The sequence below is a fragment of the Scyliorhinus torazame genome, chromosome 7, assembly GCF_047496885.1.
Source record: "Scyliorhinus torazame isolate Kashiwa2021f chromosome 7, sScyTor2.1, whole genome shotgun sequence".
Taxonomy (NCBI): domain Eukaryota; kingdom Metazoa; phylum Chordata; class Chondrichthyes; order Carcharhiniformes; family Scyliorhinidae; genus Scyliorhinus; species Scyliorhinus torazame.
In genome coordinates, this window is record NC_092713.1 from 120,731,982 (window position 1) to 120,744,264 (window position 12,283).

The following is a 12,283-nucleotide window of genomic DNA, read 5'->3' on the forward strand; positions in this document are numbered from 1 at the left end:
GGCTGGTCGGCGGCGGTTGCAGGCAATGGGCGGCCTAATGAGGTGCCCGACGGGCAGGGGTCCTGAGGCGGGTAAGATGGCGGCGCCCATGGGCTGCACGTGTCCTGGGGCAGGCAAGATGGCAGCGCCCACGGGCCGCACGTGGTCTGAGGGGAGGAAGATGGTGGCGCCAACTGGCCGCAGGTGGGAGGTGCCAGGACAATAGCGGCGATTGAGCAGGCCTGGCACACTGTAGCGAAATGTCCCTTCTTGCCACAGGCCTTGCAGAGTGCGCTCCGCACTGGGCAGTGCTGCCGGTGGTGTTTTTTCTGTCTGCAGAAGTAGCACTTGGGTCCCCGGGGTTGGTGGCTGCCGCGCGGCGCAGGCGTGGGGTTGGCTGAGGGCGGTCACTGATGGGGTGGCGCTGGTGGGGTCCACGATGCACAGGGGGGGTGGGCCGTGCGGTCGGGGGCATAAGCCTGTACGTTGCGTGGGCGACCGTGAGCGAGAGAGCTAGTTTCTTGGTCGCCGCGAGGTCAAGCATGGCCCCTTCTAAGAGGCGCTGGCGGATGTAGTCAGACCCTATGCCCGTAACGAACGTGTCTCTCATTAGCAGGTTCGAATGTTCAGTGGCCGAAACGGCCTGGCAGTCATAGTCTCTCACCAGGGCGAGCAGGGCACACCAGAAATCTTCCACAGACTCACCGGGAAGTTGGTGCCGCGTGGATAGGAGGTGCCTGGTGTAGATCCTGTTGGTCTGCGGAGCGTACTTCTCCTTTAGTAGCACCATGGCCCCTACGTAGGTAGGCGCGTCCTGGACGAGGGGAAAAACGTTGGAGCTCAGCCGCATGTACAGAATCTGGAGCTTCTGAGATCGGATCGGGTATGCTTCAAAGCAAGCTAGCCAATGTTGGAAGTCCTTTTTGGCGTTGTCTGCTTGAGGATGCAGCTACAGGCGATCCGGCTTGATGGGGAGGTCCATCTCTGAAAAATCTCTGTGTAATAAATTGATGCACTATCAATTACGACGAGACGAGAGTAGAATGTAATCGAGGCTTTATTACACAGAGATGTGTGGCCTCCTACAGCAGCTTACAAAATGGCTGCTGTTTGAAGAGCACACACATTTATACTCCGCCTACTGGGCAGAGCCAGCAGGCAGGGATCTACCCTCATACCTGTAGTACAGGGGCCTTACCATAATACCCATATATACAATATAATACAACAGTGGTGACTACCACAAACAATCAGGCTTTGAAGAAGTTAACCACAGAAGATATCTCGCGCACTTTGTCAAACAATCTGCATAGTTATCATGGACATGTTTCAAATATGCCCCTTCAGCTAGATCATTTTGCGACACTCAAGTCTACTACCCTACTACATTTGAACCCATAACAACTATGTTGCGTAATTCCTCGTCCGATGTGCACTTTTATATGAGGCATAAACGTCTCCAATTTATGAGCAAGTTCATTCATCCTGTTCAACTCCCACCATTTGCTCTACACCCTATTCTGCCTAGTTGCTCCTGTTTCTCCTACCCACCACCAGTACAAAATTTCAGTGTAACATATTCTATTTATTGTGTGGCTCCTTTAACCTTTCTTCTACACACGCACAGTAACTTAAAATGGGGCAACTTGTGCTCAGCAACTGCGGGAAATTCTGGGTTGCTGCACAGCCACACAGTTTAGAAGAAACTCTGCTTCAGTGTCTGATGTGACTTGAATGGAGCTTCAAAATCTATATATTATTCATCATTAACACAGTCGATTTCTACCTCAACTCTCATCTTACTACTGCCACTGAAAGCCTCCTCACACCTATCACCTCCTCAAGCCTGTTCTACCAGTCAACTAGATTAAGGTTGATCTGTACCTCAGTTTCATTTATCAGCCATTGTTCCAGGACTTGAAAACTTTAATTAACCCAGCAAATAATTCTTTTGGGGAAGCAAATTCCAGACTTCCATTGCCATGCGTGTGAAAAAGTGCTTACCGGTTTCACTCCTAAATGGGCTCTCTCTAATTTTAAGATTTTGCCCCCATGTTCTGAATGTCCAACCAGAGGAAACAGCTTCTCTATTTACTACATCGAATCACCGGAGCATTTTAAAAGCCTCACATAGGTCTCTCCTCAACATTCCAAATGCAAGAGAATACAAGCCAAGTAACACAACTTGTCATCAACTGGACTTTTTACGTTCTGTTTTTGTACTGGCAACTCAATCCCATGTCAGTCAGTAGTAGCACTCTAACCTGAATCAAAGTCTGCTATCAAATCCTAACCTACAGACATAAGATCAGAATGACAGGTTGACAGTGCAGTATTTAGGGAATCCTACACTATCAGATGTGCTGTGTTTGGGGTGAGTCATTAAACCAAAGCCCCACCAGTCTGCTCTCTCAGGTGTGCCAGAAGATCCCTCAGCACGATTCAAATCAGTGCTGGGGGAGTCCTCGCAGTGACTTGGCTATTTATCCTTCAATCAATCTCACTTAAAAGCAGATTATCTGGCCATCATCGCAATGCTGTTTGTGCTGACAGTCTCACTTTACATTAGTAACTACAATGTCAAAAAAAGTACTAACTGGCTGTAAAGCATCTAGGACAGCGATGGGAAACCTGTGGCCCATCAAGGTTCTGAGTGTAGCCCACAAGACATTTTCCTGCCCGTTGCCTAAATGCAGGATTGCCAGATTTTGACTGTTTTCCTATTGGTATTACTAAATTGTTATGCACACAAAGCAAGGACATGTCTTAGGATAAGAGGTGGCAAATTTAAAACAGAGTTGAGGAGAAACTACTTCTCCCAAAGGGTTGTGAATCTGTGGAATTTGTTTCCCGCAGAGAGTGGTGGGACAGTCAGCAAATTTGAGGAGTTAGACAGATTTTTAATTGGTAATGGGTTGAAGGGATATGGATAATTGGTAGGGCGATGGAGTTAAGGCCATGATGACTTAAGCCATGATCGTATTGAACGGTGGAGCGGGCTCGAAATAACTATTCTGGCTGATCTCACTATCCAGCTCTTGCTCTGTAGCACTGTAGGTAACAGGACCCCAATATAGTGTTCATGATCAATAAGGGGATTTCTTGATTAATCATGAAGATCAGGGGTTACAGGATGATCAATGATTGTAGTAGACTTCCGGTGGCAGCCATGGTGTGAGTGGACACACACTGGGCAGCTCCTGCTTGAAGGCATAGAAAAGAGCTCTTTTTACCTGAAAAAGGGAGTAACTTCGACAGAAAAGTGCAGCTGAAGGTTGGTGGAGGTCCCCCTTCCCTATCCCCGGGGTGTGGCATGTCTGCTGGTTACGAAATCCGGCAGAAGAGGGTGAAAGACCTGGCCAAGGAGTTGGAATAGACCTGTAGGGCAGCAGCTATTGGAAAGATGGCAGAGGAGGGAGGCTCAGTGCAGGTTGGAAGGCCCCAGATGGAACAGCTGATGGCTTTCATCAGGGAAAAGTTCTGTCAGCAAACAGTCGAGGAGGCACTTTAGGACAGAGGGAATGTCAGTCTTAACGCCGTAGTGCAAAAACCACGGATGTGGGCGGGTTGGGGGCAGACGGTATGTATAGGAAGTGGAGAGAAGTGGGGCTGGTTAGGGTAAGGGATCTGTACCCGGAAGAGAAGTTTGCTAGTATAGAGGAACTGAAGGAGAGGGAAGAGCTCCCGAGGAGGAAGTGTGTTTAGATACTTGCATGTAAGGGACTTCGCGCGGAAGGTTTGGAAAGAGTTCCCCAAGCTACCGAATATGCCCTGCTGGAGCGACTGCTGCTTCCGAACGTGGCGTAGGAGGGCAGGATCGGATACATATATGGGTGGCTGGGGAAACAGGGAGGCAAGCAGGTGGTGAAGATTAAGAAGTGGGAGGAGTTAGGAGGGGAGATAAATTGGAGAGTGTGGAGCAAGGCACTACGCAGGGCAAACGTGACTTACACGTGCGTGAGGATGAGCCTGACACAATACAAGGGGGTACTAAATGTGCATATGACTCGAGCAAGGATGAGTGGGTTCTTCCAGGGACTGGTAGACGAGTACAAGATGTGTGGGCGGGGACCAGCAAACCACACACATGTTTTAGGGCTGCGAGTAGCTAGAGAGATACTGGACGGGAGTGTTCGCAGCACGAACGAGGATTGTGGGAGCGGAGGTTGGGCCAGACCCTTTGAATGCGAAATTCGGAACATCGGAGCTGATGGAGGGGAGGACGGCCGATGTTGTGGCCTTCGCCTCGCTGGTTGCCCGGTGAAGGATCTTATTGTAATGGAAATCGGCAACACCGCCAGGGTGGCATCTGGCTAGGAGACTTATATGACTTTCTCCGTCTGGAATAGATTAAATACAAGTTGAGGAGGGCTTTGAGGCAAGATGGGGAATGTTCATGACCATGTTTGAGCAGTTGTTCTTTGCCATGGGGGAGGCGGGTGAAAATTTGTACAAACTATATAATTGTTTGGTGGGGAGTATATTCCCCAGACTGTTTATGTTTTGTAATTTTTTGAATAAGTTTGGAATAAAATACATTTTTTTAAAAATGATTGTAGTAAAAACCCATCTAGTTGACCAATATCCTCTTAAGGAAAGAAATCTGACACCCTTACCCAGTCAGGCCTAGCCTACATGTGAATCCAGATCCACAGCAATGTGGTTGACTCTTAAATGCACTCAGGGATAGGCAATAATTGCTGGCCTGCCAGTGATGCTCACATCCCATGAACAATTTTTAAAAAAAAATTCCAAGTCATTATGTTGTAAAGCCTAAGATTAGATCAGATCCTTGGGGATCACCACTTTTTATATTTTATTATATCCTACTTTATCTTCCAACCTCTATTACCAATCCATGTCACAAAGTCATCCCCAATGCTACATGCTCATGTTTGCTAATCTGTTTTGTGGAACCTCTTCCCCCAAATTCAATCTCAGGATACAAGAAACAAAAGGAGTAGGCCGTACTGCTCCTCGGTAATATCATGGCTGATCCTCACCCTGACCTCCACTTTCTGGTCCCATCACCCAATTACCTGAGCATCCAAAAATCTATCATTCTTAGGTCCTGAATATATATTGACTTTTCAATTACAAAGATTCACAATGTTCTCATCACAAGGATGACCACTTATTCTGAAGTTATGACCCTTCATTCAAGGACAAACAGCCTTTCACCATCCACCCTGTCAAAACCCAAAAACTTTGTGTCAAGACATCACTTTCAATCTTCTAAATTACAAAAAAATGTAGACCCATTCTACTAAAACTATCCTCATAAAGCTCTCCAGTGAATCAAACTTAACATTTGTTGTCACCACACCCACCCACCTCTACAGCAAGCATATCCTTCCTTGAGTAATGAGGTTAATGTTGCGCACATTACTCCGATGTGCTGTCATAAAAATCCTATGTAACTGCATAAATATGTAACTTAAATATAGGTGTAGCTATGATGAGCAAGAATAGCATTTATTGCCCATCCATAGTTGCCAATCAGAAGGTGGTGCTGAGCTTCCTTCTTGAACAATTGCAGGTAAAGTACATAGAAAATACAGCACAGAACAGGCCCTTCGGCCCACGATGTTGTGCCGGACTTTGGTCCCAGATTAAGAACAAATTAATCTACACTCCATCATTCTACTGTAATCCATGTACCTATCCAATAGCTGCTTGAAGATCCCTAATACTCTCAGTGTTGCTAGGTAGGGGGCATAGGCAACAATTTACAAATGTCTTCTGGAACTCTTTGATGAAAGACTCACTGATGAAAGGTCATCAACCTAAAATGTTAACTCTGTTTCTCTCTCTCCCGATGCTGCCAGACCTGCTCAGTTTTTTCAGCATGTTCTGCTTTTATTACAGATTTCCAGAAAACACAGCATGGAGTGTCTTGTCTGCCATGTCAGTATCCTCACAAAATTGATCCGATTAATTAAAAGACCCACAAATTTGTACTGATTCTTTTATCAGCTCAGGTTTTCAAGTGCTCAATGATATATTCCTCATTATATATTCCTATAAATCCCAACATTAATTCTTCTGTGGTTTCTTGTTTTTCTCTCTCCTTTATGTAATAGAATAATGGGGTAGCACAGATTTTGACTGGTTTTGCCTACACCTTTCCTTTGAAACAATCTGACAAAACTGCTTTCCCACCTTCAAAAGTCTCGCTAAAGCCTTCCAACATGCCTTTGGTAACCTCCCTAATTTTTCTTCTAATTGTCTGCTGAAACCTGAAACATCACTGGTCGTCTTGCCTACTGGCCTGCTGTTTCAAGTATTGCCTCCTGGCCTGTTGCTTGTCTCCAGTATTGCCTCCTGGTCTGCTGCTTGTTTCAAGTATTGCCTTCTGGCCTGCTGCTTGTTTCCAGTATTGCCAACTGGCCTGCTGCTTGTTTCAAGTATTGCCTCCTGGTCTGCTGCTTATTTCCAGTATTGCCTCCTGGCCTGCTGCTTGTTTCAAGTATTGCCTCCTGGTCTGCTGCTTATTTCCAGTATTGCCTCCTGGCCTGCTGCTTGTTTCCAGTATTGCCTCCTGGCCTGCTGCTTGTTTCCAGTATTGCCTCCTGGCCTGCTGCTTGTTTCCAGTATTGCCTCTTTTTTACATCAGGAGTTGGATCAGAAACTCAGCCTGTTCTTCTGATGAAATCAGGACAAAGACCTGTACTCACTTGAGACACTGTTTACAGGCGCCAGGGAGCCTTTTCCCCCCCACCCACCTCCGGTGTATTTGATAGGGATTTAGAAAACTGATAGGGCGTTTTCCGTCAGTTTGCCACGATTGGGGCGGGGGCGGGGGGAGAAGAGGGGTCTCATCTTGACACCGGAGGCAAGGGATACGATATAATCGACCCGGAGCTGCAACCCCATCCATCGCATCGCACAAAGGGACGGCCTCAGTGTTCATGCCCCGGGTGAACAAATGCGGAGGGGGATTTTAAAGATTAAAATACACACACAAATATACAATCACAGGGACAAATTCACCCTCCCCTTCCTTTCAGATATTGATCGTCCCGGGACCGGCGCCGGTGGCCGCCCTCATAAACTCGCCCAAGACGTCCAATCATTGACAACTCAAAACATCCAGATAACATTTAGAAATTCATACCGTGCACCGGCGAGTTATAATCACAGCGAGCGTCGTCCTGTTGTTTATTTTTCTCGCTCACCACTCCCGATTTTTTACCCACACTCGCTCCCGACCGTTATTTTCCCTCTCCATCCCAGACTGTCAGCCAGGGCCAGTCTCACTTTCTGGCAGGAAATGCTCCCGGGGACCGCACTGCGCACGCGCGTCGCCGCATCCAGCCTGAGGACTCGGGATTTAGCAGGTGGACGCCTATGGGGAGGGGCTCCTCCTCCACGGGCTGGATCGGGGCTAAGCGATCATCCGTCAAGCTTTTTGGATCCGATCCAACCCACAAGTTGTATTCGGGTTTTATTTATCACTGTGTTAGAAAGTTCCAGACGGAGCCTGCTGGTTACCCAGGTGAATGGCGCAGTCAGGGCACAGCGCTACCCCCGCTCGCGCTTCTCCTTCCTCCCGGGGGCTCGCGGCGAGGCCGTTGGCCTGGTGCCGGCACAGCCGCCCGCGCACAATCGCCGCGCGCAGCCTCGGTCAGCGGGAGCCGCCGCTGGGCCCGGGCAGCAGCTTCAATGAAGTGTGTGTGTGCGCGCGTCTCCCACACAGGGAGGGGAGATGCTGTTGGAATACGTTCGTGCCTTCTGTTAGACTCCTTCCAATTCTGAACACATCTTAGTTTTAAACGTACTCCCGCGGAGTACAAACACCAGCTCCCGTGCTTTGACTGAGCTCTAATTAGGTGTTAAACTCGCCGAGTGTTTACAGTAACGATGTTTACCTCAGCTACCCATGACAACACATGTCGGCTGTCATTCTACTTCCAAGAGAAAATAAAGACAACGTTGTAGTGTAAAGCTATTGGAGCGGTTTGGTCCTGACAACAGCAGGCCTCTGATCTTAGTTTCTCTGCTATCTGGCCTTTCACACCTTTTATTCTCTCTGGGGACTGCCATTAGCACTCTTCCCTTGGCTTCTGTGGTTATGACTCATCTTTCACTCCCTCACCCTACAGTATAAATATCTCCCACTTTCTATGTCTTTTAGCTTTGACAAAGGGTCATCTGGACTCGAAACGTTAGCTTTTCTCTCCCGACAGATGCTACCAGACCTGAGCTTTTCCTGTGTTTTCTCTTTTGGTTTCAGATTCCAGCATCCGCGGTAATTTTAAACAGCAGGGCGTAGATACCGAGAGGATTCTCGCCTCCTTCAGCTCTCGTCTGAAACATTCCCGGTGTGCCTTGAAACGTTTCCGACACGTTTGTTACTCACAAAATGCTCAATTAAATACGGCGAAATTAAGCAAAATGCTGGAATCTGAAACGAGCAGAGAACGCTGGAAAAACTCTGCAGGTCTAGCCAGCATCTATCAGGAGAGGAACAGAGTTAACGCTGGGCTCTTCTTGGATAATGTTTCACCCATTGTGCATTTTCATTTTTAGTGCATTTGCAGAATTTTAATGATTGGGCCTAAATCTTTGACCATCTGAAGGCTGGCACTTTATTCCATCCAGCGCTTAATTAATTTGTATCCTCTCCCTACCTGCTGAAAAAATGTTCTGTATGTATTTTGTCCAACTACTTCACAATCACAGCAGACTATCCACCATCACATCTTCTGAAGTCGTCAAAACCTCCAGCATGATAACATATGAAATTATGGCTCGCATTCACTGGCTTAATGGGAAAAGTAACTTCAAAAATCTTACTTTCAAAATAACCACCCATCATTAAAAGGAAGATTTCTTAAATTAAATTGACTTTGTTTAAATTTGTTGTATTTTAGAAACTGCTAGACACCATTCAAAAATGGATCCCCAAATCCTGGCAAGAGATTAAACATATTCTCTCCTCATCCCTCCCTGCAAAGAAATGAATACAATATGAAAAAAAAATATTTGGTGAAAATGTTTATTGTACATGTGAGGGGGACAACTTACATTTAAATTGTGGCTTTAACATGGCAAAATGACCTACAGAGATGTCATCAGACAAAATTCAACATTGAGCCACAAAGATATATTGAAACAGATGTGGTCAATGCAGGGATAGGTATTACGGAACTTCATAAAGGAGAAATTGAGAGGCAAAAAGGTTTAGGTAGGGAATTCCAGAGGTCAGGGCCTTGGCTGCTGAAGGCATGGCCACCAATTCTGTACAAAGGAAAATGGGGCAACAGAAGATGCCAGAATTGTAGGAATGCAGAACTCTCAGAGTTGTGGACATGGGGGAGGTGATGGAGCTAAGAAGGGGCCAGGCCATGGATAGATTTAACACAAGGATGAAATTAGAGGCATTGCTGGATCAGGAGCTAGTCAGCCTGCGAGCACAGAGGTGGAATGAATGACACTTGTGCTGGTTAGGATAAGGGCAGCAGAGTTTTGATGAATTATTTATTTATTCATTGTTAGCTAGCCTAGAATTTATTGCCCATTCCCAATTGTCCTTGAGAAGGTGGTGGCGAGCCACCTTCCTGAACCACTGCAGTCCAGTGCTGCCAGGGAGGGAGTTCAAGGATTTTCACCCAGAGTGAAGGAACTGTGATATAATTCCAAAAGAATTAGGATTCATGGAGTGGAAGATGGAGCACCATCCAAAAGATATAAACCTGCTAACAATAATGTGATCAACATGAATAGACACTATATTCAAAATAGTCAGATTGAAATATGGTACATATAACATAAGGATTAATATTATAAAGCTTCCATCTACCAAAATTCTCACCATCGTGGAGGTTATCTCCACAAGTACCTCTTTGTTTGTTTTTTCTCATTTTAATCAGTACATTTTTCTCCACTATTCTTTCTGTTGTAGTGCTGTAATAATTAAACAACTGCTTCTTATTAACTTCAGTCTTGGTTTTCATTGCTGATTTCAAAACCTTTTCTCCCCAAATTCATCCTCCTTATTTGTTTCAATTTTTAAATCAGTAATTGGAAGATTGCTTTGGTTGTTGCAGGCCAGTCATCTCAGCCCTACGACATAGCTGCAGTAGTTCCTCAGATTATATCCTAGGACCTAAGTCCAATCATCTTCAGCTATAAAGCAATGGGCTTCATTATAAGGTCAGAGGTTGTGATGTCCACTGATGATTGCACAATTTTCACTCCCATTCACAACTCTTCAGTACAGTAGCACAGTGATTAGCACAATTGCTTCACAGTGCCAGGGTCCCAAGTTTGATTCCCGGCTTGGGTCAGTATGTGTGGAGTTTGCACATTCTCCCCGTGTATGTGTGGGTTTCCTCTGGGTACTCCGGTTTCCTCCCACAAGTCCCGAAAAACACGGCGTTAGGTAATGTGGACATTCTGAATTCTCCCTCATTGTACCTGAGCAGACGCCAGAGTGTGGTGACTCGGGGATTTTCACAGTAACTTCATTGCAGTGTTAATGTAAGCCTACTTGTGACAATAATAAAGATTATTGTGAAGCAATCTGTGGCTGTGTGCAGCAAGGCCTGGACAACCTTCAGGCTTGGGCTGATTAGTGGCAAGTAATACTTACACCACACAAGTGCCAAGTAATGACTGTCTCCAACAACAGAGATTCTAACCTCTTGACATTCACTGGCATTACCATCGCTGAACCCCGCATTAGCAACATCCCGAGGGTTACCTTTGACCAGAAACCTAACTGGACAAGCCACATAAATACTGTGGCTACAAGGACAGGCCAAGAGACTGGGAATTTTGCAGCAAGTAACTCACCTCCTTAACTCCCCGAGGTCTGTCCACCATCTGCAAGGCACAAGTCAGAAGTGTGATGGAATATTCTTCATTTGCCTGGGTGTGTGTAGTTCCAACAACCTTGATGGAATCTACAGGAAGCTTGACATCACCCAAGACATACAAGATGTTGGGGGACTTGACAGGTGGATGTTGAAAGGATGTTTCCTCTTTTGGGAGAATCCGAAACGAAGGGCCATTGTTTAAAAATACAGTGTCGCACATTTAAGACAGAGGTGAGGAGAAAAAAATTCCGTAAGACTTTGGAGATTTCTTCCTCAAAAGGTGATTGAGGCAGTCTTTGAATATCTCAAAGGCAGAAGTAGAAGTGAAAACTTATCAGCAGTAGGCAGGAATGTTATGTTGTGGTTAAAATGAAATCCTCCATGATTTTATTGAATGATGGAGTAGGCTCGAGTGACCAAGTGGCCTACTGCTGCTCTTAATTCGTATGTTTGTATGTTCAATATGGCAGCCCATTTGATTGGCACCCATTCGCCCCAGTGGCAGAAGTGTGTACCATTTGCAGAATTCTCCTTTTGTGTACCTGAACAGGCGCTGGAATGTGGCGACTAGGGACTTTTCACAGTAACTTCATTGCAGTGTTAATGTAAGCCTACTTGTGACAATAAAAATTATTATTAAAACAGTTAATAAAACATACGGGATTTGGGGCTTTATAAATAGAAGTAAGAAGTACAAAAGCCAGGAAATTTCACTGAACATACAGAAAAAACCAGTTTGGTCCCAGCTGAAATATTGTGTCCAAATGTAGACCTCACACTTTAGGAAGAATAAGGCGGCTTTAGAGAGAGTACAGAAGACATATGCTAGAATGATTCCATTGATAATGATTTACAAATATATGGATAGACTATTATTGGAGCTCAGGTTATTTTCCTTCAAACAGTGAAGGTTAAGAGGAGATTCGATAGGCGTGTTTAAAATCACGAAGATATTAATTTAGTAAATTTATTAGATAAACTGTTTCCAATGGCTGAAGGACCATAACTACAGGACACAAATTTAAATAGATTGGGAAAAGAACCAGAGGTGATATGACCGTAATCTTTTTATGCAATGAATGGTTGGGAGTTGGAAATCATTGCCTGATAGGGTAGTGGATATAGATTCAATTACAGCCCTTTGAAAGATAAATACTTGAAAGAGAAACATTGCAAGGATGTGGGGAAAGAGCACAGGAGTCAGACTGGATTGCTCGTCAAAAGAGCCAGCGACCATGTGCCAAATGGACTCCTGAAATGAAATGAAAATCGCTTATTGTCACAAGTAGGCTTCAAATGAAGTTACTGTGAAAAGCCCCTAGTCGCCACATTCCGGCCGCCTGTTCGGGGAGGCTGGTACGAGAATTTACAAAATTCTGAGTTCTCTCTGGGTTCACACAATTTTAACACAAAATAAAAACTCGTGAAAGTCCAGAATACTGTATCATTGTGTTGTTCTGTGCAGTGTTTAAATATTAACA

General features: G+C 45.4%; 1 protein-coding gene and 1 long non-coding RNA gene across 2 annotated transcripts in view; one reads left to right on the top strand and one right to left on the bottom strand.

Annotated features, from left to right (window-relative positions):
• LOC140426529 (WD repeat-containing protein 47-like) overlaps nt 1-7,291 on the bottom strand; it is a 103,772-nt gene extending 96,481 nt beyond the window's left edge. The window contains exon 1 of the mRNA XM_072511417.1: nt 7,097-7,291. The gene's annotated coding sequence lies outside the window, so the exon portion shown is untranslated. The remainder of the gene's footprint in view (nt 1-7,096) is intronic.
• An 11-nt stretch (nt 7,292-7,302) lies between these two features.
• Nucleotides 7,303-9,919, top strand: LOC140426530 (uncharacterized). Its single transcript, XR_011948219.1, has 2 exons — nt 7,303-7,477; nt 8,216-9,919. It is a non-coding gene; the product is annotated as an uncharacterized lncRNA (long non-coding RNA).
• Nucleotides 9,920-12,283: the final 2,364 nt, after the last annotated feature.